We start from the raw sequence: 27216 nt of genomic DNA, 5'->3' as shown, positions 1-27216 counted from the left end.
GTGTTGGACTCTCTGGTCAGTCACGAGTTTTTGTGATCATTCTTGTCTAGCCTTCTGGTGTCTCCTCGCTCTTTCTTTAGGATAGTTTTAGAATATAATGAATAGAATATAATAGATATAATAAATAAAATATAATAAATATAATAAAATGTAATATAATTAATATAATAAATACAATATAATTAATATACTATTTTATATAGTATATAATATATACAATATTCTATTCAGAATGATATGATATGATATGATATAATATAATATGATATAATATAATATAATATAATATAATATAATATAATATAATATGATATAATATAATATAATATAATATAATATAATATAATATAATATAATAATCAGTCTTCTAAGAACTTGGAGTCAGATTCTCACCTCTCACCTCATCCTGGAGACCCTCACAACACCAGAGCACAGGAGAGGCAGCAGCTCCAGACTGATGACCAGGAGCACAAACAGCCTTGGGACAGTTCGTGGATTAAAAGAGATGAGGAACAAATAACAGTGATCAGGAAGCTCTGGAAAAGGTTGTATTATACGTAGAAAAAAAATCAAGATAAAACACTAATTCTCTTTTAGACAGCACACCTCTAGTGACTGACTCACAGTGACATAAACCCACTCAGGCATGGGCTAGAAGAGGATGAAAAGAAAAGCACTCCTTGGTATTTGTTTCCCTGCATTCATTTTATCCATGATTCTCCACACTTCCAAGTGACTGAATGGGAAGGAAGCTCCCCCTCCTGCTTCCACCTCAAGGCTGCTTCCAGCCAAGGGTTTGAGTGTAACCTCAATTCCCTTCCGCTGTGATACTCACTTGAGTCACACAAGCGGGGCTGGAGCACTCACTGAAAGGGACAATTCCAGCTAAAATATGGCATTCTCTAAGCCAGGATGACATTCCCAGTGGTTCCCTGGGTTGATACTTTGGTCAGAGAGTAGAAACCTTGAAGCCCAATAAAACAAAATATCAGCCCTGAAATAAAAGTAATGAGGTATTTGAAATCTGCAGAACGTTTTCCCTTGACTTGTAGGTAGCTCAATGTTTACAAATTCACATTGAGTTGTGTTTTCAGAGAGAATTATAGAGATAATCCATTTTTCTTCATGCTTATATTCTTGATAGGGGTTTTCAACTGAAGTTACAATCAAATCCAATAGACTACCTACCTTATAAAAGCCACTTATTTTCCACATTTTCAGAACTAGGAATTCTGTCTGAATACCAGATGCAAAATCAGTAGAAATGCCTCTTTAATGATTGCCAATTGAGATGTGTTCAAAGTGGTTTCAATCTCTCATCTGCAGCCTGGCTGCTCATTCTGTTTGATACTAGCACTGCATGACTAAAATTTACAGCAGGTTGCTATTCAGTGGAATTCTAGCAACATTTTATTGCTCTTGAACTCTATCAGAATTAACACCCACTTGTGCTATTAAACTTCAGAGATAGAAACATTATCTTGCCTTAAAGTCAGTGAGAATTAAATAATACACAAACAAACAACCTGCCATTTGAATATTGGAATAACATTTGAATATTTTCTTGCTGCTGAGCAGAGCTAGAGGGATTGTGCTTGGGTTAAAAACGTTTTGGTGCATGCAGGGGGGACAGGGACTCATTTTCTTGTTGGTGCTGCCTCACTGAACGAGGGCAGGACAGAGAGGTGGAAATTATCCCAGATTTGCTGTGGCTGCCCCTGGATCCCTGGAACTGTCCCAGGCCAGGTTGGACAGGGCTTGGAGCACCCGGGACAGTGGAAAGTCACCCTTGCCATGGCAGGGTTGGCACTGATGTGGTTATTTTGGACTGATGGATTTCCTGCTGCTTCTTTTTATTCTTGGTTCTTGCTTGCTGCACATCCTCAGCAGAGGCACTTTAGGGTAAATGTTCTACAAAGATTGCTACATTTATACAGCCTTGTGAAATGATGTCTTACAGTTTTCCCATTTGTAAAATATGTGATAAAACTGCTCATATAAATATTTTGGAACCTCATTGTTCGAAAGCATTTGTTAATCTTTAGAGGAGCCTTTCTTCCCATCACAGATAACAGATGTAAGGGACAGGAGGCCTTGGTGCTGATCTGGTTTATCTGCAGTGAGCCTCCTTCAAAAACTATTTTTGAGGCTTTAAGGTCCCTCCCAACCCAAACTATTTCAGGATTCCCTGAAATTTAATTTTTCCTGAATACAAGACACATTTTCCCTGTGACCGTGCTCACAGGGGTCTTATGTTGAGGGAAGAGATGAGGACCTGACTCCATGTTTCACAAGGCTTGATTTGTTATTTTATGACATATATTATATTAAAACTATACTAAAAGAATAGAAGAAAAGGTTTCATCAGAAGGCAGGCTAAGAATAGAAAGGAATGAATGATAACAAAGGTTTGTGGCTCGGACAGAGAGTCCGAGCCAGCTGACTGTGATTGGCCATTAATTAGAAACAACCCCATCAGACCAATCACAGATGCGCCTGTTGCATCTCACAGCAGCAGATAACCATTGTTTGCATTTTGTTCCTGAGGCCTCTCAGATTCTCAGGAAGAAAAAATCCCAAGAAAAGGATTTTTCATAAAAAGATGTCTGTGACATTTCCCATTCCACCCAAGGGCAGAGCAGCCAGATTCAGGTGCCAGCCCCATCTGTGCCAGGTAAAACCTCCAGAGCAGCAGGGCTGTCCCAGCAGGGCAGCAATCTCATCTCCCAGCAGCAGATTCCCAGATTTCTCCCTCCTGCTTTGGTTTCCCACGCCCACCTCCTCTGCCCAGGGATATCACAACAGAAGCAATCGCATATGTGCTCCTCAAAAATGGTTTTTGAAGGAGGCTCACTGCAGATAAACCAGATCAGCACCAAGGCCTCCTGTCCCTTACATCTGTTATCTGTGATGGGAAGAAAGGCTCCTCTAAAGATTAACAAATGCTTTCGAACAATGAGGTTCCAAAATACTTATATGAGCAGTTTTATCACATATTTTACAAATGGGAAAACTGTAAGACATCATTTCACAAGGCTGTATAAATGTAGCAATCTTTGTAGAACATTTACCCTAAAGTGCCTCTGCTGAGGATGTGCAGCAAGCAAGAACTAAGAATAAAAAGAAGCAGAAAATCCATCAGTTTAAAATGGATTATATGAAATAAAGAAATATTTTATATTAGTCCCCACCAAATTGCAGTTTCTGGAAAAAGTGGGAGATCAAACTGAAATAATTGATATTGGTTCAAAAATGTTACTGGAAGGAAAAGCAACAATAATAACAACGTGGTTTGGAACTGCTCAAGAATCCAAATTATCTGGGTTTGTTTCCTATTAGAAAACCTTAGAAATTCAGGTAATTTCCTTTAATTGGTAGAGTCCTCCAAAATAAGCAGTAACTGAGATTCTAAAATTGTAAAACCTAAATTCCAAAACCTGTGGAGGGAAGGCACGTGTAGAATATTACCATGGAGTTCAGCTGGGACCTGTGCTCTGTGAACAAACATTCACCAAATCTTTTCTAAATTATTTCCATCTCCTGTGGAAGGCTGTTTCCTAAACCAGAATTCCTCATTTCACTACATTTAGGTGACAATGCCCAAATTCTCCTTTTCTTCAGCAAAAACTACTCCCTTCAAAGGAATGGAAGGGGAAAAACAGCAATGGATTTCCTTCAGCAGAAATTTCTAATGCAAGTGCTACAAAACATGGTCAGTACATCAACACTTCAGCGTTAATAGTGGAACAGTTTCTCAATCTGACCTCAAAAATACTCCATTTCTTCAAAGTTAATAAGAAGCAAATGATATTTTGGGAGTTTCTGTAACTTGTGAAAGTTTTTATACTCAGCACTTTAAGCAAAATTTAAAAAAATAAAGACACAGTAACAAAAATATACCTGAAAATGTCTCCCAGAGCTTTGCTAATAACTGTTCTAGAGTAAATTAACTGACTTTTTTTCTATGTATTTAACAGCTTCTAATTCAATCTGTATCAGTTTTCTCTGTTCTCTAAAGGCAGATTGGTGTAGAAGGGAGTTAATTATCTATAAATACCAAACAGCACCCAAATAAAAGGGATCATTATTAACACCCAGGGAACAGCTGGGCCATTTGATGAATTGTTTTGTTTCTAACAAAAGGAATTCATCATCCATTCCCTAGGTTGGAGAAGGATTTTCCCTTTACAGCTGTCCCTGAAATCTGAACCTGCACCACACACGAGGGGCCAGCAAGGGCCAAAAAGGAAAGGAGCTGTATTTTTGTAAGGATGGATGAAGTTTGGGTTTAATTGCATCAATAATAATTTATTCAGTAACAACAACACAAGTACTGACAGAGATGAAAGAATTGGTATAGGAATCACTAGGTTGTGATGGGGCTAAAATGGTGCTGGATGATTTTTTACTTATCACCACCACCATAATTTTAAAATTATGACTTATTTACTTTACTGACTAAATTTAGAGCTATAGAAAAATATTAGAAAAGTGTCTGCAGAGAGCAAAAGTCTTATACTTCTGTTGAGGTGTGGTAATCTTGAAATAGAAGAGATTGTATGAAAAAGCAAAGCTTGAGAATTGAGTTTTCCAAGAATACCACACAGCAGTCTGCCCTTCATTTTCACAAGTGATTGATCATGTAGAAATCTGATGCTAACTTAAAATTATTAAAAAACAAACTGTCCCATCAATAAAAAGTGGAAGCTTAAACCAACATAAAAGAAGTTATCAGAGTTTTAATTTCCTATGCTCACTGATACCCATCGTGGATGTTTTATGTATGAGATCCAGCACACACTCCTGAAAGTGCACTCCAAATCCAGATGTTGTATAGGAAATCACATTAGAAGTTATTTAAAAATACACAGAAGTCATAGATCCAATTAACTGCCAGATGTTCTGAGCCATCACCACCATCAGAACTTATTAAAGATTAATTTAATTCCTATTTGATAAGCTGATGGAGGACTGTGCTCTCCTGGCTTGGGCATCAAACTGAGGGGGAATTTCAGATGATCTCACCCAACCAGGAGCAGATTTTGAATTCTTTCCTGGCCTGAGCTGTGGAGCTGAGCTGCAGGAACCTCTGTGCTGTGGAGCCAAATTTCCATGATGCCCATCACAACGTTTGCTGTCCTCGGTGCCAAATTGACTCTGTGCATTTGGCAGAGGGAGTCCTGAATAAAGGGTTGTTAACTGAATTCCAAGCTACAATTTCAGCAGAGAATATAACGATTTACCTGGATCACTCAGGGAATGTGAGCAGTTTGGTCACAGAGTGCAATCCCCTCACACAGAATCGCTGATGTGCAAAGCAAATCTTCCCAAAGTCCCAGCAAAGAGGATCCTGCAAGGCTGTTGCCAGGTGGGGCTAAACCACAACAAAAACTCAAGCAAAATAAAAAGTCACCGTATTCCCTTGGACTTCAGCTGTCACAACGCTTCCTAAATCTGGAATTTGTTCATATGGAACTTTTCTATGTCTTTTGTAACAGACTGAGCATTTTCAAGTTACAGGGATTCTTTTCAGACACAGAAAGCCCTCGTTGCTGGATTTGTTCTCAGCAAAATTTGGCATTGAAAAGTATCCCCCATTCATATAAATACAAAGGTGAAAATTAGAGCCTCTTATGCCTTGTGTCCCTCTGGAATTTGTAATAAACATGGATGTGAATATGAGGAGAGAATTTCAGAGGTCTCACTTACCAGTGAAGCGCATCAAACACTAGGAATTGTCACAAGGAGACTTTTGATGGAGTTTCTGTTGGCAGAGGAAAGATCCCATCACTCCATTGTTATTCCCAGTTTATGCCCAGAGCTCTCCCATGTGCCACTGAAGGAATTCACCCCTGAAAAGGACAAGGTGAAGGTTAACAGAGCCATGTGAGGGGATTTACTGTAATGTCCTTACAAAAACACCCTGTGCAGGTCGCCCCAACCAAGCAGGACCTGCAAACAGCACCTTGGGTTGTCCTTCCTGCAAAAAAATCCCATACAGGTATTGGAGGGGAGAAAAGAGGGGAAAATATCCCAAAACAATCAATTTTAAGGAACAACATCAAACTTTCAAACCCTTAAACTGTGCCACTGCAGAATCAAACACACTGCAGCAATCCAGAGTATATAATATTTTTAAATTGCTCTCTTCTTTTTGGTACCTTCAAGATTTTCATAATGAAGATGCAATTTTCATCCCATATTGTTCCCATTATTGTATCTTATCTGGATGAAATATTGAATTGTAGGACATGGCATTTATTTCCCTTTATCAACATCAACGTTTTTCTAGACACTCCAACCTGTAGAGAACGACTGTGGAGATGACTGAGTGTGATTGCACTCACTCCTGAAACCATTTCACATACAATTGGAAATGCTAGTTTTCATTCCAAAGTGAGCTATAAAATTATCCTTTTCTTAGGTTGGTATTCGATTTTTGAAACTTAACAGAAGAAAAAAAGAGCTTCCTAATAAATGACCTTTCCCTTTCAAACAATCTGCAAAACCTGAACAGATTCAGCCCACGGTGTGAGGTTCACCTTTTAATTCACATGTTTAATTACTCATTATATTATTACTCAACTTTCAGAGCTGTAGACTTGAAATACAATCCTAAAGAGGTTTAATCAAGCTGTAGCTCTTTCCTTGCAGCTCCAGTGAAAGGTGCTGGAGTTTGGATTTGGGATTTCAGGATTTCAGTCCTGAAGCTGCTCTGGATGTGCTGATGGAAATCAGGACATCAGGAATCACTGGGAAAACCCCAGACAGGTGGGGCAGCTTTAATTCCTTTATCCCCAACTCACTTTATTCTTTGGAGTTTTGTCAGCACAATATATTAACCAGAAACTAAGGGGAAAAAAAATGCCCGAGGCAAAAACAATTTGAAAGCTCAGAAAGCAATAGGAAAATCAAAATTTTTCTGCCTCCCTAGTCATAATTATTGAAAGACAGAGTTGGGTAACAACAGGAATAAAATGTGTCTGCTGGTGGGGCACAGCATCAAAATCCATCTTGTGTCCTACATGTCACAGAGCATCAGCTTTGACTCAGCTTTTCAGTTCAACCCACTCTCCTGATATATCCAAAGTAACTCTCCATCTACTGGCATTTCAGAATAAACCAATGTACTTTGAAGTCTAAAGCTAAATAAATATATTTAGAGTGCTTATTCAGCTAATTGTGAAAGAAAAACTGCACACCCCACACCTATTCCCTCTACATCTATTCCCTTTACACCTTTACATGTATTTACATCTTTATATCTATTTACACCTTTACATCTTTTCCCTTTTTGAAACAGGGCTGACTTTGTTGCTTAAAATCTGTGCTGTCTGAAATTTGTTCTCTCTGAACACAGAGTGGGGCCAGAGCAAAAGTGCTGCCCCGATTTTTTAAGATTTTCTAAACTATCTGATGTTTACATTATTATAACAAATTTTCTCACACACTTTCTGTAAATAACTAACTGTTTTGCAGTCTTTTATGGAGGAGGAGAAATTTGATGGACTGTTGGTTTGTCCATTGGAGAGGTGGCACTGTCACTTTTGGAAATCTATAAATGCAAGAGTCAGAAATTAAACTTCCCTTTTTTACCTTGAAAACAGCAGTGTGTGTGTGTTGTGTTATTTCCTATAATGACACAAAACTCCTGCAGAAACAAAAAAGTCCCCAAAAAGAAACAAGCACAAAGGATTTGATAGGAACACCTGAGGATTGATGCTGCTTCCTCCCCAGCCTTTCCAGCACTGAAATGAACACGGTTTTATGGCATCTTCTTGCCAGTCTCTTTATTTTCCCCTCACTAATTCAGTGATTAATTTGAATCCATTAGCTCATTATATGTTTTATGTTGCAGCAGCCCCTTGCAGACTCTGCACAACCGTGTTTTGTTCTGCGTCATTATAAAAACGTCTATACAATTATCAATAACTTAGCAGCAAATGGCACGTCAAGTATTTAATAGATAAAGAGGCACTTAGATAAGAAAGCAAGCACAAAAATCTATTACATTTATTTGCTTAAAAAAATGCCACCTTGAAGTGGAAGCTCCATCTTTCTATGAAACTAAAGCTATTTATTATGTTTAAATGTGTAAATGTTCAGACATTACAGTAGTAAATGCATTAAGAAAAATATAAGGAAAATATATTTGATGTTGCCATTATCTGTTCATCGGTTGGTATAGAGGGAATTTGGAGAATAATTTTTAAAAGTCTACTCCATTTGCATTATGGTTCATTATTAGCAGCTAAGAATGTTACATAGCCTTTTAATTGACACAGAACAATGTCTTATTTACTATTTCTTTATCATAATAACGCCCAATTTGCCTGATTTTCCAACTCTAAATTAAGTAATATATCAAAAATTATTTCAATTAATCCCTAATTTGAAGTCTCCAGGTAGCACTATTATGAGATTAACGTGATTAATTGAAATCACCCTGTTGTTAAAAATCCTCATTTCCACAAGAAACAAAGATTTTGTGTTTCTCTTTGTGGATTCTGCAGTTTAGGCTGCTCCTGAGACCTCTGGAGATTCCTTCCCACCCAAATTCTCTGGCTTTGTGTTAAATGTGACAATGAGAGATATCTGGGAAAATGCCAATATATTAAATTCAGAGTCAGCAAACAGAAGAATGCAAGGAGAAATGGGAACTCCAGGTTGAAATTCAGACAGGAGGAAAACCCAAAGAGTGAAGTGTGTAAGAGTGTCAGAATTATGAGATGACAAAACTTAAACTGTTCACATTTCTATAAAGCTCTGTGTGCATTTTGCAAATCTGACATTTACAAAGTGATAAGGAACTGGAGGCAGGCTAAACTAAATTACAGAGAGAAATGTCAGACCTTTCAAAAGGAAACCCCGAAGAATCCAAGCAGCTCCACCTGAAGGGAGCTGAGGAAGGGTTAAATTGGGAAAATTGGGTGGCAAAAATGAATAATTCTCTCTTAGTGGAGTGATATAAGGCTGACCATTTTTAATAACACACTATGAAACAAAATGGATGTAAAATTTATAACAATATGAGGGAAATTTCCCTGTTCATTTCTTTTGAGATTGTCACAAGAACGAGGGAAATTCAGGTGGATCTCAAAAGCCACTTCAGAGAAAATGTTCAGGTTCTTCTGGATGTATAAACCATGTTCAGAATGCAATGTAAAGCAGTAGAAATGCATTAGAAAATCTCTAATGATGAAACAAATAAGAGGGAAATAGAGGTTATCACAAGGAGAGATGCTTTGATATTCCCCTTCAAAGAACCAGCATTTCTTTCTGGAAAATTACAAAACTTCTTCAAACTTTTGCTCTTTTAAGGGTTTCCTTTTGGTTTTGTTTTTTAATATTAGCATTATTTTCACTAAAATATTTCTTTTTTGCCTCTTAATAAATCCCTTAAAACTGGTGCTTGAATAGGTTTTTGTTCCATGAGAAATATCCTGAAATTCCTTTAAATAACTTTACAGCTTAAGAAAGTGATAGTATATATGTCCATTTTTTATAAAATAATGCTTTTTGGAAAAATTGGAATTACACAGACAAAAAATAAGGCCATCCTCCAGTGAAATGAAAAAATGATAAATTAAAATCTTTTTCCAAGTCATTCCCTTCATATTTTATTTCTCATTCAGTAAATCAGCAACCCATGGATTTTCACCTGTGAAATACTGCTGCAGGAAATTGCTCAATATGAATTATAAAGAGAACAGTTTAGTTAATTAAAAGTTTGAGTAAGTAACAAGTTACTTAGACAACTAAATCCCAATTTCAAGATAATTTATCCACTTTGCCTGTCTCATGAAAAATTAATGGAAGAAGACTCATACAGACTTTAAATCACTCCTGCAGATATGCTTTGGGTGGGTTTAAATGTGCTTTACCAAAACCCATTTTTAAAACTGAATAATGCTGTATTTGTGATGTCACCATATCCTGAGCTGCTGCATTTCTGCTGTCACGCTGTGGCAAGAGGCAGCAGCCTAATGACAGCAGCTAATTAATGCTGAGTGCCCAGAACCCTGTCAAACACAGCACAAGCCTGCATCTCTGCTATTATGGATTTCATTACAATTATCTGTTTCGTGACAATTGCCTATTTAATAACAATTATGTTTCATAATAATTCCTTATTTAATAACAATTATTTTTTCCTAACAATTACCTATTTAATAACAATCATCTGTTTCACAACAATTCCTATTTAATAAAAATCATGTTTAATAACAATTCCCTATTTAATAACAATTCTGTTTAATAACAAGTCCCTATTTAATAACAATTCTCTTTCCACAGCAATTCCCTATTCCATATCCAGCAGCAGTTTCTCTCTCAGCTCTGGCAGAGCAGGTGCCAGCCAGGATAGAATTGCTGAGAGCAAGGCACAGACCCTTTGAAATGCCAAAAAAAAATCCAATAATGAGATAAATAATACCCAGGGTGCTGCTGTGGAATTAAAACAGCTCCACCCTTCTCTAGGTGTTTTATTCTGCTCTTCTGGCACGTGGGAGCTTTCAGCTGCCTTGTGGAATTGGTCACAAATAAAAACTTCCCCCCAAAAAGGAAAATTCAGGCTTTCCACGCACCAGGAACAAATGGAAAAGAGGACAAATATTATTTGAAAACTGTAAGTGCTGATAATTGTATATGAATATTTGCGAAGCATGCACAGAGCCAAGGAAATTGTCATCTATACAGAACTGATTGGAACAAATTGGTTTTCTAAAATTAACTTTTAAAGGACTTTCCGTCATGACCTTACAAAGTGTAGGGTTTTTCTGAAACATTCATTGGAATGGCGCTAGAAATTCAAATTGCATTATTGCAGAGACAGGGCAAAAAGAGAAGCCAGAGAAATAGGACAGAAAGATGAAAAAGACATAAAATTAAGCCAGAGGAAATAGCAAAATGCTATGGAATCCATGAAAATATGCAATGGATTTGTTCAATTCCTCCAGTAGGAGGGAGTTTTTTTTGTTGTTTTGGTGACATTCAGGGAAATTTAGCATTTTGCTATGTGAAAAAATAAAGCTTAAACTATTGAGTTGTTCTATAAAAAGAAATTATCTCCATGGTGTCCGAGTTTAACTCATTTGTAGCAACCTTGGCTCCACCAGGTTTCATGAGGAGAGCACTAAAACGAGGAAAAACAGCACAAATGTTTTGGAAACAAAAACAAACCCAGATTTTATCGTGCTCCATATGGCCCTGGGGCTGTGCTGGGACTCAGACAGAGCCAGGGCTCCCAAAGGTGGGGCACAAAGGAGCAAATGTCCAAAAATTCCCCATGGAAATTCTGAGGATTTTAGTATTTTTTCCTTAGAAGTCTAAAATGAGTTTAAAGAAAGTATTTCTGCATAGGAGACCTCTCCAAGCAGGAAAAACTTCACATTTTGCAGGTCAGCCTTAAAACTGTGAGGAGCTCATGGAGGGAAGAGGAGAAGCAATCACAGCAGATCTGCACCAGCACCAACAGCACAAGGTAAAATGAAATTCCCTCACTCCATCCTTCATGAAATCCTCCATGCCCGGGCCAAAAATACAATTAAACTCAGATTCCATCCCTTGCTTGTCTCCTGACTATTTAAACTTTAAAATGATTATTGTCATTGTCTGTGAGAAAACAATCATCCACTCAAGCTGGCTCTTTGCTGAAAACCTGTTTTTTCTTTGCCCTGCACTGAAATCAATGAAAGGGTGCCAAGAATCATCAAAACACGTTTCTGTGAACACTGGCATAAATTGAGATGAAATCCCTTTGTTTCAGGAATGTCCTGGATATAATAAAAGCATTTATGCTACAATTGCAGTTCACAAGGACATAAATAACATCTCAGCCACAATTAACTGTTCACCTTTAACAGGTGAAAGGCACTGGCATAAAACCTGCCTTTCTGCCCCAGTTTTGTGTGTTAAAACACCCTGAATCCAGGGAGCAGAGCAGAAAGTCCCCTCTCATCCCCCAGTGCTATAGATGATTATTGAGAACAGAATTCCAAACCCTCCCTCATTTTTCACTCTGTGCACTGATACCAACAGAAACCCAACGTGCTGATCAAGAGACATGATTGCTAACAAGGCACAATCTTCTTTGCCAAATTAGACTCCAAATATAAAAGCTAAATCTAGAAAGTCAGAAATAACCAAACATCCAAATATACCACTAAAGTGATATGATTAATATTCCTTGTACAAAGTTATTTATTTAAATGTATTTATTTAAAATATTTAACCAGGAAATTACCATCAAGATTAAAAGCATTACACTTAGCCTACAGCAACAATATGCTAACGTTGCCAGCACTTAAAGGCTGATAATTTACATGAGGGACACATCTGAGCACAGCAGATATTAGCAAGGATGTGTGTTGGGGACGTTGGGAGGAGAATTCACCCGGTGTGATGGAGGTGGGTGAGGAGGACAATTCATCCGCAGGAGCAAAGGCACCGATGGGGAATTTTCCAAACAGTGAAACTCACCAGGAGACACTGGAACTGGGGGAGGTTTGAGGCCCCTTCCAGCCCAAAACATTCTGGAATTCTGGGATTCCATGAATGCAAATCCTTCTGGAGAGTGCCAAATGTCTCTGGAGGGGAAGGTGACACAGGGGGCAGCATCCCGAGTGGGCATGGGGGACTTCATCCAATTCTGTCTTGGAAAAAGGGGGTAATCCCGTCTTGGAAAAGGGGGTAATTCAGCCTTGGAAAAAAGGACAATTCCGCCTTGGAAAAAGGGTAATCCCATCTTGGAAAAAGGGGCAATTCCGCCTTGGAAAAAAAGGTAATTCAGCCTTGGGAAAAAGGGGCAATCCCACATTGGGAACCCTTGGAAAGGAGGGGAACGGAATTCAGAGGGAGGGAGGGTTTGGAATTCTGTTCTCAGCGATCATCCGTAGCACTGGGGGTGAGAGGGGACTGTCTGCTGTGCTCCCTGGTTTCAGGATGTTTTCACACACCAGGCTGGCAGGACCTGTGGTGCCCTGGAAGGGCAGTGGGGCTCAGCCTCAGTGCTCAGGGCACAGCCAGGGCTGTTCTCTGCACAAACCCTTCACTCCCACGCTGGCTGAAAGGTGAATCCATCACCTCGAGCAGCTCCTGAGTGCTGCAAGGGTTTGCTTACTTCTCACTTTGGAGGAGATGAGGAAGATTCAGTGTAGGTGTCCTTGCATCAAGAGAAAGAAAGTCAATAGCCTTTTGCTGGGGCCCTGAGTTATTCCTTTCCAGGCACATCTGCACTTGTCTGTCCCTGGCCTTGCTGACACATCCTGAATCAGCCAGGAATTCCCTCTTATCTACACACTGTCACTGTTAGCCCTGGGCATGGCATCCTTCCCTTCCAGGCACTGGAGTACAGACTGTGCTATTCAACAAAACACAATTTAAATAAAGACATTCTTTATTTAGAGTGAGAGGTTCTCATCACAGCCCCTCTATTCACCTCTGTCCTTAAACTAATATCCTGTTAACTATAACATTCTGCGATTTCATGTACAGACTGTGTCCTCTGGAAGATGAAATGTGGGCTCTGCCATTGAATGCTGGTCAAAATCCTTCAGTGACAATTCCTGTGCATTGATATCAAAAGAGTGTCCATGCAGGGAAGTAAATATTTAAATTTTAACATATTTTTTTCACCCAGAAATAATTATCTGTTTCAGAACAATTTTTATAACACATTTTTATATTTTATGACATTTATATTTTATAACATATAACATTTTTTAACCCAGCAATTTACCAAAGCTCATCTCTTGCTCAGGAAATGCCTCAAGAACTGAAGGCTGGAGACCTAGAAAATGCTCACAGGGACCCCACTGTGGTCCTGTCATTGTCCCCATGTTTTCACTGCTGTCCCTGTAGCAGTGTCCTCTACACAATAATATACAACACTACAGCCACAATGGTGAAGTCTTTGGCAAGAAATAGTGTAGACTCAATTGTACCCCACAGGATTCATAATTTGAAATGGTGGTTTTTCCAAGTGGGAATTTTGGTCAATGAGAAGAGTGTGAAGGTTGTATGAGGCAGAGGAGAGGAAGGAATCCATTAATTTGTGTTACCAAATGCAAGAATGTGATTTATGGACAGCAGGTAATGAAGGACTCTGAAGTCCTGTGAGCAAGAGAGTACTGATAACTGAAAAATTAAAAAATTCAATTCCCCTGGGATATTCCCTATAAACACTTCAATTTTCATAGAAGCAATAAATGAAACAGAAACACAAATGTTCCTGCACCAAACATGTTTTGCTGCCAGTCTCTAATGTTTGCACTTGGCTTTCCAGCCACCACCCAAGTTTTCAGTTCTCTGAGTGCAAATGGGATTCTCAGAATGGAAAGGTGGAACCTGGACTCTTTCTGTGCTGTTTTCCTTTAAAGAAATCATTTCAGGAGCAGGTAATAAATTTGACTTATCTCACTATTGAGAAGATCTCTGCTCCATTAAAGTTAAGCTGTGGAAGTGCCATTTGGCAGAGTTTTTCATAACCTCAAATTGTTCCCTGAGTCATCTCATCCCTCCCAGCCTGGGGCATGATGAGCATGCAACGCAGCAGACAAATCCCAACTTAAACAGAGATAAATTATTAAATAGCATTTCTATAGGAGACCATTTTCCGAGAGTGCTTCCAAATGATATAAATCACTTATTCTAACAGCACTTTCCCCCCCTGCCAGTTTCTGGTTCCTCCGCATGTGTTCATGTGGCCATAACACAATACTGCATTCAGATGGGTTCAAAATCCCCATTTTTCAGCTCCTACAGCAGGTAACACTAATTATGAAAAGAATTGATTTGGCATCTACATTTAACACATCTCTAAGCATAAAACTTAATTATCTTATCTGGGGATACTTGGCATTTATTAATAAATGCAATACAATTTACAATACATCATTCTGGACATGTCTCAGTCTCCCTTTAAGAAAAATTTACCTATTTCAATCTTGTAAATTCTGCTTTATCTCCCAATGTCACCCAGCAGAATTGAGAGAGTAGTAAGAAATGGAGTAGGGAGCTCATAAGAACAAATTGGATTTCTAATTTAAAACTGGAATCAAACCCATTATTCAGTGCTATATTATTTTATTCTTTTGGAGAAGGGCAAAACCTTTCAGCTTCTAAGTTATATATAGTTTTCCACTTCCCCTCCCTACTGACAAATGGATTAGTTGAGGCAATTTCTCTCCATTAAAGGTTTTGCACCTGACACTGTAATGCAGCCACTGCTCAGTTACCCTTCAGGGGAGCCCTTTTTAATCCAAGGGAACAGAAGGATTTGCATTTGTCACTTCAGCTGGGCACAGCCCTCATTGCTCCCTTCCCTTGGCCCATCTGATCCTGCTCAGCCAAGGAAGCAAAACGTCCTTGGGGATTTTTTTGGTTAGTAAATGTTAATTTACAAATTTATGCAAAAAAAAAAAAAAATTACAAAGGCTTTTCAGGTAGAAATAAAAACAAAGAAAAATAAATTTATTTTGAGGACAAATTAAGGAAAATTCAAATTAAATCGTAATGATAGAGTAAGGGACATGAAATGTGGACAGCTAAGCAGGAAAGAGGTGCAATCCATTTACTTTGCCCCAAAAGATCTGACTACACCTTGTCTATTTTCTCCACAAAGAGACCTATCCAAATATTCTCCAGATTCTTCCAAAGGGCAGGCCACCTTAAGAGCTGACAAATGCCTTTGTCTCTCACTGAAATCCAAACTCCCAACTCTCACTGCCCACAGAGCTGGCTCCTGGCTCTGTCTCCGCCAGGGGAATCTCATTCCCCTTGACATGGGGGTTTATATTCAATAACCATGTCAAGTTTGAATTCTATCTTTGCATTAAATTTGATTTTGTGTGATATTTATTAAATCACTGGATAAATTGCCCACACAGTACAATAAGCAGGATTATGCCCTTCATCCCTCAAACCAAACAGATTACAGCATTGATTTAGATGAAGTAATAAGGGGAACAAGTTTCGCACCCCCTGAAATGACTCGTGTGGGAGTGCAGTTATTGTAGGAGATGTCACTCCTATCCCACACTGCTCTGTTGTTTACCAGGGCTGCTCTAAGATAAGTAAAAGCAGGTATAAAAGGCATTGTAGGAGAAAAAAAAAATGCAAATCTGTTACAGTAATTTCATCTACATGGCAGAAAGGAAATACACATTTAAAACACTTGAAGCTTCTCTGGTATGTGCAGGGAACTGGGACGGGAACAAGAAAATTTCTTAGAAGAAAATTGCACACTCAGTTATTTTCTAATCATATTAATAGCTCTCCTTTGTACCTATTGCAGCTTGAAGTGGTTTCTTTTAAAAGACCACAATCAGGATGGTGAATAAAGTTCAGCTGAGTTCATCACAATGTAGATAATAAATTTACAGTGGCAGAATTATCCTGATGCCAAACACATTGTGCTATTTAATGCCGAGTTGGTAAAGATCAAATTTTTTTGACAATGAAGGCACAGGACAACCAAATGGCAGATAAAGGGCACAAACACTGTAATTATTCACTGCTGCATCACCAACTTTTGGTGAAGTGCATGGGAATTGCAGTCCTGGGCAGGGCTGAGATGTGCAAAGCCCTTTAGAGGGCACAAAAATCCCTCAGAACAGAATTAAAAACCCCCAGCACTGGCTGCACCCACAGCTGGACCAGCCCCATGAGATGGAACCTCAGATGGGCTTGAGGTGGAAATGCACAATTGTGCCAGAGAGGAGCTTTGGACAGATGAGCCAGCAGGACACAGATCCAGGGAAATGCTGGCACAAGCAGTGCAGTCCTGGGGGTTAGAGACAGTTTTAAACACTCACAGGCCTAATTTTGAGCTCTGCCTTACTGAAAAAGGTCCAAACCTTTACATCCAATCTCCCAGGAGAGGCCACTCTCTCCCTCTCACCGACACAGAGAAAATAGAAGATACATTTAGTCCAAAACAAAAAATAAAACAGCAGCAGTGGAATTTAAGCTCTGCACCCTATGAACTCCATGTTTAATTCTTTGCTACCAAGACTTGGACCTCTGAAACCCCAAGGTGCAGCCTAAACCCTGCGTTCTCATCCTCCTGTGTTGGGAATCTCAGCTACCAACTGGGTACAACTCAGTGGAAGTCCTGGGTCAGGGAGACTTAATTCTATTAATTGGCAGCATCACAACTGAGCAAGAAGGGATTGCCAAATGCTTTGAGTCCTCTTCAGTCAATGAAACTTTAAATGCTAAATATTTATAGTGGGAGTAATTTTTTTAATATTAAAATGTAAAATGGAAGTTACACCTTGGACTTCTGAAATAAGATTTGCAGCCTCAAGAAGAGCAAAACAGGAGAGTTCCAGTAAGTTATTAGTGATTAGATCTCTCATTAAAAGGCACTCCTAGCAGGAAACAATCCATGGAAATAGCCCAAAGGTCAACCAGACCCTCTGTGCTGAGACACCCATACTGTGATGGGATAACTGCAGTCTTTCATTATGGAACATTCATCCAGCCTTTTCCAAACCTCTCCTAGTTTAAATTATCCCCATGTGAAAATAAAGTCTTTTATATCAATAGCAATAAGCCACAAGTCTTGATAATGATGACAGTCAGACAGACAGCAAGCCATAAATACTGAAAACAGCAAAACATTTTAGGAACAACAGAGAAAACAAACAAGGCCCAAAGCCCAGATTTTTCCAGGAATTGACCCTGAATCTCCAGGCAATCAGCAGCAGCACAATGAACAGGATGGGTGATGAGCTGATGGCTGAAGATAACATTTCATTTATTCAAGCACACTGCAGTGGTTTCCTTTCTCCCCATTTCCCTCAGGAACTGCCCAAGGGCTGCTCTGATTTTGACCCCAGCCCTGTCACAGAACCCCTGGCACTTCATTTTAAGTAAATTGAAAGTAAAATGAAATATTAGCACCAAACACTAATAGATAGACACTAATAGATAACTCTATGAGTCAATTACAAAAGAAACACCTCCAAGGAAATTTCATCCATAAAGATTTCTGAGGAACAAATAAGATAATTTCCAAGTGATAAACTTCACCGTTGTTATATTCTTTTGCTAATTGCTTCTGCTTTCTTGTAAATTGTTTTGATTTTTCAATTTCAATTAGTAGCCTCAGCAAGGTGTGAACTCAGACAACCTTGCTATTCTGTTTTTCTGCTCCAACAAGAACATTTCCACATTTTTATTTTGAGAATGCTACTCAGATTAATTACTGGGTTATTTATCTGGAAGGCTGATGGAAGTGATATTTTTTCCCCATATTGACACTGTGAAGTGGTGTAAGCCCATTGAAATGGAAGGAGTGGAGCCTATTTCTACCAGCTGAGAATCTATCTGTGGGAAGCAAAGCAAAATTTTCCCTCTGGGCTCTATCTTTATTGGTAACTCAAACTAGTATCTAAAATCTATACTGTGAGAGAAATATTCCCTAGGAACTTTTCATTGAAAAGATCTGCTCCTTCTGCTCAAAGATTCCTCTCCTTGTGCCCATCCCAGTTAACGCCAACAAACCACACTCAGCTCGATCAATCTCAGAAAATAAATGTAGCATATCTTGGCATTAATGGTATGGATCAATAGAAGAAGCACATTATAAATCCAAGAAGAAAATAGAAATAAAGCTTAAATACCATTAAAATCCATAATGCTTTTCTTTTACAAGCCATTTATCAGGAACAGTGGGTGTTATAGCCCACATGTCAAATTCTACATGGGAAATTCTACAACACAGTGTGCGCAACTTCAGGAAATCAAAGAAAAAAAAATTAAGTTTAAACATCAACTAGAATTTGAATTATTTTAACTAGAATTTTAATTAATTTCCGCTGTTTAATCTATGAAGATTTGTAAGCAAGTTAAATGGATTTGGAGAGGCAGAAATATTAACAACTCCTGAATTCTCCTACTGAAAGACATGACAACTGTGAGAGCAAATCCTCAACCTTTATCTTCAATGAACTGCCTTTAATGGTATCAGGTAATTTCAACTTTGATCAAAAAAATCAAACCCCTGTGCTGACAAGAACAATTTTTAGCTGTAATAGTGACGAGGGCAGACCACAGCTCTTGGTTTTCAGATGAGTTTAACCACAACTGAGCGCAAGTTTTGTAGCAATCCAGCTCTTCTCACTTTTCAGTTTTACACCAAATCCTTTCAACCCACAAATGAACAGATTTCCACCTTTCTGTATAAATGCACAGGAAAGCACAGTGCTCTGTACTGAACCCTCCTGAACGTTTTTTGATTTTGATATACTGATTTATATTCTAATACCCGCTGTCATATGGGGGTTGGTCTCACGTATTGAGTAGCAATTTCTGAAACACACTCAAAAGTGACACCTCAAACAAGTAAACAATCCACTTTTCATACCCAGACATATCATCCTGTAAACAAGAGAAGACACTTTCACCAAAACAATCTGCAATTTGCATGGAGAACACACAAGATCAGAAGGGCACTTACATGAGATTTTGCCGAGGCCAAGGCAAGAGAGAGCGAGTTCCTCCAGTCAAACGGCACTTCTTGATTTATCTAGAAACCTCTGGCCTGGAAGTTGAGGACAAGATGGAACAATTTTAGTTCTGATAACATTCTTCCTGTGACCTGCGGCTTCAGCTAAGTAATTACAGTGGCCTTGGCAAATATGAGTTAAGCAGTGTTGCCATGCCAACACACGTCCTTCTCCTTTCAAATGTTTTACTGCTCCAGACACTCTGGGCTTGGAACACACTTCCCACCAGGCAGACTCCTATAGGAGTCTGTTTTGGACTTCTTCTATTATAGATTTCTATTCTATTAATTAATTAATTCCATTTATAGACTAGAAATCTATAATAGAAGAAGTCTAATATGGACTCCTATAAAATAGAAATCCATAATATTCTATAATAGATTTCTATCCTATAAATCTTCTATTCTAGCTTTCTATTCTATGAATCTTCTATTATAGATTTCTTTCTATAGAAGAAATTCTGACCTCAAAATTATGTTAAATGCTATGGATTTCACTTCACAGGACCAAGCATAAGCATTAATCATCAACGTATTTCCTCTTCTCATAAATTTTTTTCCTGAGGAAGAAGAGCATGAAGTAGCAGTCATGATCAGCACTGCTGGTATTCAGCAATATAAAATATCCTTGTGTGCTGATATTCCAGCTGGAGAAAGGTCTTTCATTTTTCTGGTCAAAACATATCAATATTGCATAACTGATACTAAAGGAGTTTGTACTCACATATCTTTTTCCGGATTAAAATTGAAAAACATGGAGGTTTTAAATTCTGGATTAAATTTTGTCAGAGTAGCCTTACAGCCAGTTTTAGGAATAAGAGAGAGGGAAACAGCAAGAGTTCAATGCATGTAACCCAAATCTTGTGTAGCAACTTTGGATGTAAAGTGGAATTCCACAGCAAGGAATATCAAGTTTTAGAGCATTTTAATATATGGAAAATGAACCAATGCAGAATTGACCATACCAAAGAAGAAAGCATCAATATCCTAATTGTCAATAGGAGACTACTGATTTTCTGTACCCTGTGCTCATGCCACAGGTGAAGCTGTTGACATCAGGACCTAGAGGGGTCCTGGAGGTACTGGATTATTTTAACTGTGTACAATTTGCACAATCACCATCACACAATTAATGATATTTTTAGAGAGTTAAGATTTCAATTGAGATAATAATAAAATTTCAGCTCCAAGCATGAATTGTGCTTCCTTTTTTTATTCCATTACAGGATTCTGCCTGTGAAATTGATGGAGGATCCCTGCAACACATTCCATAACTTGGATGCTACAAATTGATAGCACCAGCAAAGGCTATTGATTATTAAAAACCCTCTTAGATAAGCAGAAACTCCAAGAACATATTTTACACAATATGCAGTATAATCTGAGCCTGATCTGCATTTTTAGTCCTTTCCTGTGTTTTATTTATTTATTTATAAAATACCAGCAGGATAGAATTACAGCAGCAAAACCAGCATGAGCTGTTGTTTTGGGAAAATGCTACTTCCTGCAGCTGCATTTGCAGTGCTTTTACCAGCACCACAAATCATGAAAGGACCACTTTGAAAACAGCTTTTGCAGTCTAAAAATAGATCCTTCTGGATTAGTATTCACCTATACATGTAAATAAGTCAGTCTGATTTTCAGGCAGGCTTTAAGGGAAATGAGATTAACATAATATGAAAATAATTAAATTATTCACAAGAAGATGCAATTATCATACAATCAGTGCTCGGGAATCCAAATAAATCAGCATCTTCATATTTATATTTAAACAAAGAGATCCATCTGCCAATGATAGAAGATTCAAAGACAATTAATTTATTATAGAACAAAAGACGTTGTTCTGACGATTTGAAAGTCAGGTACAAGGAAAGCAACAGAACTGATAATGACTCTAACGCACGCTTTGATTGCTGGAGATGGAAATTGCACGAGGGAAGCCAAACAGAGCTAAGTGACAGGCTGTTCTACATGCTGGGGCCCATGGGGAGCCAGGCTTGTGGCTGCTGGGAGTGTTTGATCTCAGGTGGGCTCTAAATTAACCCTTCCTGCACAGTGCAGGGCTCTGGCAGCTCTCAGCAGCCCTGTCCTGTGGAGACCTCTGCTTGAAACCACAGATTTCTGTCACCTGCAGGGAAAACAGCATCGCTGTCCTCCACCCAGCTGCTGCTCACTAAACCTGATGGAATCTGATAGATTTAAGGCTGTCGACACTTTTGGGATATTCATCTGTGGACTAAACTGTGAGGGGTGGTTGCAGAAATACACGCGGGTGCCAAAAACGCCAAAATCAACCAACCAACCAAGGAACCATTTCAACCAACCAAGGAACCATTCAACCAACCAAGGAACCACTTGAACCAACTAAGCAAGCAACCAACTAAGCAAGCAAGCAAGCAACCAACCATCCAGCCAATCAACAAACTAAGCACCCACGGCACCATTCAACCAACTAACCAAAGAATTAACCAACTAACCAAGGAACCATTCAACCAACTAACCAACCAAGGAACCAACCAACCAACTAACCAAAGAATCAACCAGCTAACCAGCCAGCCAACGAACCATTCAACCAACTAACCAACCAACCCAGTCAAACCAATTTTTGGCAGAATAACCAGGTTAAAATGTAAAGAGTTACAGGTTTTGGATGCATTAATTAGGTTTGGTAACTGAATAAGACAGTATTCTCCAAGCCTATCCATAGACACTGAATATTTATGAATTATTGAAAGGCAGATGAAGACATCACAAGAGTGACAGTTTGGGGCCTGGAGGCTTTACAGCCAGCCAAGTATGCAATGTACGTTATTCCATTGAGAAGTATGGCCAGTGCCATCTCCACATCACTGAACTGACTGGATTAACACCCCAACAATTCCAACCACCTTTGTTAGATGTAATTCTCACCACCCATGAAAACTGCACATCTACCGGTCAAAACAGTAGATCAAGTTAAACCAATTAGCAAAAATAAATTAAGCCATTAATAAATTAAGTCCACCATGAGTTTTTCTCTGATTTTTTGAATTAGACTTTCTCTTAGCTCTCAGCAGTACCAGTCACCAAGGAAAAGTTAAAAACTTGTGCACATATTTGCAAGACCAGGGCCCACAGAAGCCATCTAGCAATCAGACAGGCCAAGTTTTTCCCTTCTTATTTTAAATTTGAAATGCAAATGTTAATTTTTAGTCCATATTTTCTTTATAATTTCAATCAAAGCTTAAAATATTTGTTGTACCAATAATAAAATAGAATTTATGTCAATTACTGTAGTTTTTCATGGTGTTCTTTAGAAAATATTTAGCTTTTTTTGGTCTCCAACAGTCTGATATTTCCAATGGCAATTTTCCTGACATCTCTGCGTTTCTTTGGGACTGATGTTTGCCCTGAATATTATTAAAACACTTATTAATCAATCCAAAACGCTGAACTAATTCCAGTTAGTGCAAGACAGATGAAAAGAGGCATTTTTCAGGCAACTGGGAGCCAACTCTGGGCACGCAGCTTTTTTCAGCCAGCTGAGTCTGACACCAGGGTATTCCACTGGATTCTCCTGAGAGAGAGAGACCCAGCTGTGCTTCTCCTGCTGCACATCCTGCCAGATGATCCAAAGGCCTGGCAATTCCAGGGAGACTGGAGCCTTCCCTTCTCCTTGACTGTGCAGGGCTAAAACGATGCCAAGCTTGTTCCAGCACAAGGGGTACCTTGTTATTGCCACTTGTTTATTGTTAGGAAACAATTGAGAAGGAATTAGGAATCAGAAAACTCCCATGATTTTTTTTTTTTGGTTTTCTCTTCTTTCCTCTATTCTAAAGGGTGATTAGAAATGAAAAATAAGCAGGGAGTTCTACTGGCTTCACCACCACAGCATTGCTGAACAGAAGGAACAGACTCCATTCTTCCTCCCTAAAATTTTTCTTATTAAACCCACCAGACACAAAGAACATAGAGTCTTTGGTAATCAGGACAATCCCCATCCAAATTTTCAGCCTTCACTTGCTATCTAAAAATAGGTGAGCTTGAGGCCATTCTTTCCAAAGGGTAAACTGATTTTATGCTCCTGTTTCACAGATAAACCGGAGGGGCAACAAATGTTCAGATAAAGTCAAATAAGGAAAAAAAAAATCCTGTCAAAGGAGGATTTCAAATGAAAAGAAATTAAATCAATTCAAACTTTCCATCAGAACCTAAATGAAAGAGCAGCTTTGGAGCGCCTGTTTGAAAAGAAATCCCAGTTTGTTATCAAAGGTTGATCAAAGTGCTGTTGGTGGCAGAGTTTGCTGTCCCCTCAGCCCACAGGGGATCGTGCAGGAGTGAGGGGAGCAGGCTCTGCCTGCCCTGACCTGAGCTCACCTTCACTCACATTCACATTCCTGCACAGGCTGCCCTAGGTGGGCTATTGATTTATGCTGTTCTTGGTGTCCTACACAGAGTTATTCCACCTGCAGGGATCTTTAGGGCTGCAGAAGAGACTGATAGCTCCCTGCCCCATTTTCCCAGGTGAGTTACCAACTCAGTGACTTATTCCCTTCTCTGCTTGGAGATTATTTAAACGTATTTTATACAAATGTAATTGCTGGCTCCAGATATAAAAAACTCAGAAAAATCCACTTGAAATAACTCACAACTTCTTTAACTGGGTAGTGGAATATACATCTAAAAATCCACTCTGCAGCTGGTTCAGAGAGGGGATTTGGAAAAGGATTTTGGTAGACAGTGACTCTGTATTCCCCCTGAGAGCTGGGCTTGGGTGTCTCACATCTTGGTGAGAGCTGCTGATCTCCCAGGGAAATTCTAATAATGCTGTGTCTAAAATAAAAGCTGCTTATCTGAACAATTTTAGAAGTTGTTCAGTGGTTTTGGCCCAGATAGTTTTGAGGCAATGGAAGGTTAGACTTGAATTTGAAATGTTTCTTCTTAGTTTTAGAAAAAAAGACCTTTGAGTTAGTTAGTCACTCTAAAGAATCATATAAGATTATCATAAGGTTATCATAAAGATACAGAACTAGGCAATTTTTCCTAATTCCTTGGATTCTATTTGCAGCTGCATTCAGGCACCTGATTCTTTCCCTTTCAATCCTTATACCTCAGCCCTGATGCCAAAGAATGTGTAAAAGGAAAAAAACTCCTGGGAAAACAACCTAGTGATACCTATTAACAAAGCAGGCAATTAAAACCAGATGGTTCAGCACCAAATTTTCATCAGAGCCCAAGCACGTTCCAGAGGAACAACAAAAATAAACAGCTGAATGTAAAACTGTGAAACATATGTTCCCATTAATATTAAAGTAGCACCACTGGTGTGTGTTTGTGTGTTTACATAAATACATGAGTGGGGTTTTTCTGATATCCTGGTTTATATGTTGGTTATATGAATGGACTTGCAGGCTATTCTGATGCTGGGAAGTCAAACATTCCTTTACCTGCTCTGGCTTTGGGAGCCATATGTTCTCATTTCCAGTCCACTGAGAGCCTCCAAGTTCCATATGCACGATGGAAATGTGAATTTACATTTGTAAATTGAGTAAGCACACACTTGTGTAATTTAAAGCTGCATATCAGAAGCCCAGAATTCCATTATTCAGAGCAGAACTGCAGGAGTTGCAGCCATGGAGGGAAGGCCTGGTCTCAGCCAGTGGCCACAGGTGGATGTGGGAGAGCTGCAGAGCCTCCAGTGTGGCCAGAATTGTGGAATTATGGTGTGCCTCCCAAGAACCAGAGATCAAATGGCATCTGCAGCCAGCTATGGGCACTGAGAGGGGGTTTGCTTGTTCCAGGGAGATCTTTTGCTAAGATCATGATGTTTTCTCTCTCAATTCCCCTCAGCTCCATGCGAAAGCAAGATCCAACATATGCTGTGTGCATCCTGGGCCTGCCTGCACACCCCTGCACGTCACTTTGAGTTATCCCAGAGCCTCCTGAGCACTGGGGGAGCAGAGCTTCACTGGGCTGGAAATTCATGCTTCAGCAAACGCATTGTCAATTTGTGACCATCTGTAACTCGCAGGAGTCTTGTTTTGTGCTGTGGCAGTGAATAAGGCAGGGCTTGGGTTTCAGAGCAGGGCCAGGGATGGTCTGGAAGCCCTGCAGCTCATGGGTTCATAAAGCCCTAAAGCTCATGGGTTCATAAAGCCCCAGGATGAAGATCTGGATGCTGGATGAGATCTCTCACTTCAGGTGAGCACATCCCAACACAGCTCCCACACCATTGACACCTGCAGGTGAATATTGCACACCAGCACAAGGAGCAAGACAAAGCAAACCTCTAGGAGTTCCAGGATGAAGCATTAATTACCCTCATATTGCCCTGGAGAAAACCAAATTTTCAGTGCTGGTCAGTAACAACCAGAAACACAATTTGCCTGGGTTGTTTCCCCTGGGTGCAGATGAAATATGCCTGAGCAATATACACCACAAACAATTAACTATGCATAAGGAATTTCAGCTTTACAAGTAAAACTTTCAAAGAGCAGTTAGGGATGAGTGAAAATGGTGTTTTTCAGTTGAAAAGCATTTCCAGCATTATTTATAGATTTTCTATCCAGCATTCAGGACATGGACATCCCTGAGCAGCCACCACTGCTGGTGGTTTACAGCAAACACAGAAACCCAGGCAAGCATGACCACCTTATCAGGGCCAATTTAGGAACTGAATTGTTGGCCACTGTTTCCTTTATTAACAGCAACAGCCATCCTCACTGTCTCATTGGAACAGAATTTACAAGGAGGCAAAGAGATGCAGTTCACCTAAGCCCTTCCTAAAACAGCTCCAGAAGAGTTTTCTTCCTTTCTGTTCTCTTTAATCCCCAATGAGGAGATGGTGCAATATTAGTGAATTACATTTATTATTCACCTGTCATCCTGATAAATGATTTTTCAATAGGGGAACCCATCTAATACATCTTTACTGCAGTGAATTAGGGAAACCCAGAACAAAGCAGTGTCTCCTTAGCTGCATTTGCATAACCCGGGGAAATATCTGCTCCTAAATCATTTCTGTTCCCTTTCTTGTTTGTATTCTTACAGCAGGATTTGAACACTGGCATTTGAGAGGGATGCTAATGCATTCCCAGAGGATTAAAACAAAGCTACAGTAAATAGAGTTACCTCTCAGTCACCTCTCTAATGCTTACATCTGTGTGCAGACAGGACCTGAATGGGAATCATTCCCCTCCTCCTCCACAGGTTACTGTGGTGATTTTGGAGGGTTTGCACTGATCTCACTGCAGAGGTCCTGGTGAAACACAAAACAGACCTAGAGAACAGTCTGCAATGGTTTTCTGACTGTTGGCAAACAACAGTGGACTGCTCAAAGCTCCTCAATAGGACCAAACCTTCTGCTCTAAAAAATTAAACTTAAAAAACACATTCCCAAAAAATACAAAAATACAATATTCACAAAAATACAAAAAATACAATGTACTGCAGACTCTGCTCCTGTTCCCTGAGAGGAGGCTCTTTTTGGTTTTAGCTTTCCTAGCGTTGTTATCTCAGAAAAGGACACCACTCTTAGAGTACTGCTATTAATGCTCATGTCCTAAGCACAGGCACAGAAAATTCCCCGTTCAGAGGGGTGGGGGGACAGTGGAACACTTCCAAGGAAATTCAAGGAAATGTTTATTTTGTAACCTGTTTAGCTGAGTTGGAAACAGAGCTCTGTGTCTGGATCAGTGCCACGCTACCCAAATTTACAGCATTTA

General features: G+C 39.2%; 1 long non-coding RNA gene across 1 annotated transcript in view; it reads right to left on the bottom strand.

The window, feature by feature from the left end:
• Positions 1 to 376: 376 nt before the first annotated feature.
• The window catches only part of LOC128945797 (uncharacterized), a 48207-nt gene continuing 21367 nt past the window's right edge, over positions 377 to 27216 (bottom strand). Inside the window, exons 2-4 of the long non-coding RNA XR_008483894.1 lie at positions 19466 to 19549; positions 5710 to 5852; positions 377 to 478 (exon numbers count right to left, since the gene is read on the bottom strand). This is a non-coding gene — a long non-coding RNA (uncharacterized LOC128945797). The remainder of the gene's footprint in view (positions 479 to 5709; positions 5853 to 19465; positions 19550 to 27216) is intronic.

The sequence above is a fragment of the Melozone crissalis genome, unplaced genomic scaffold, assembly GCF_028551555.1.
Source record: "Melozone crissalis strain CALT ecotype California unplaced genomic scaffold, PUWL_Pcris_2 ptg000068l_1, whole genome shotgun sequence".
Classification (NCBI taxonomy): Eukaryota; Metazoa; Chordata; class Aves; order Passeriformes; family Passerellidae; genus Melozone; species Melozone crissalis.
The sequence above is the reverse complement of the archived record's forward strand: the minus strand, read 5'-3'. Positions and strand labels throughout refer to the sequence as shown.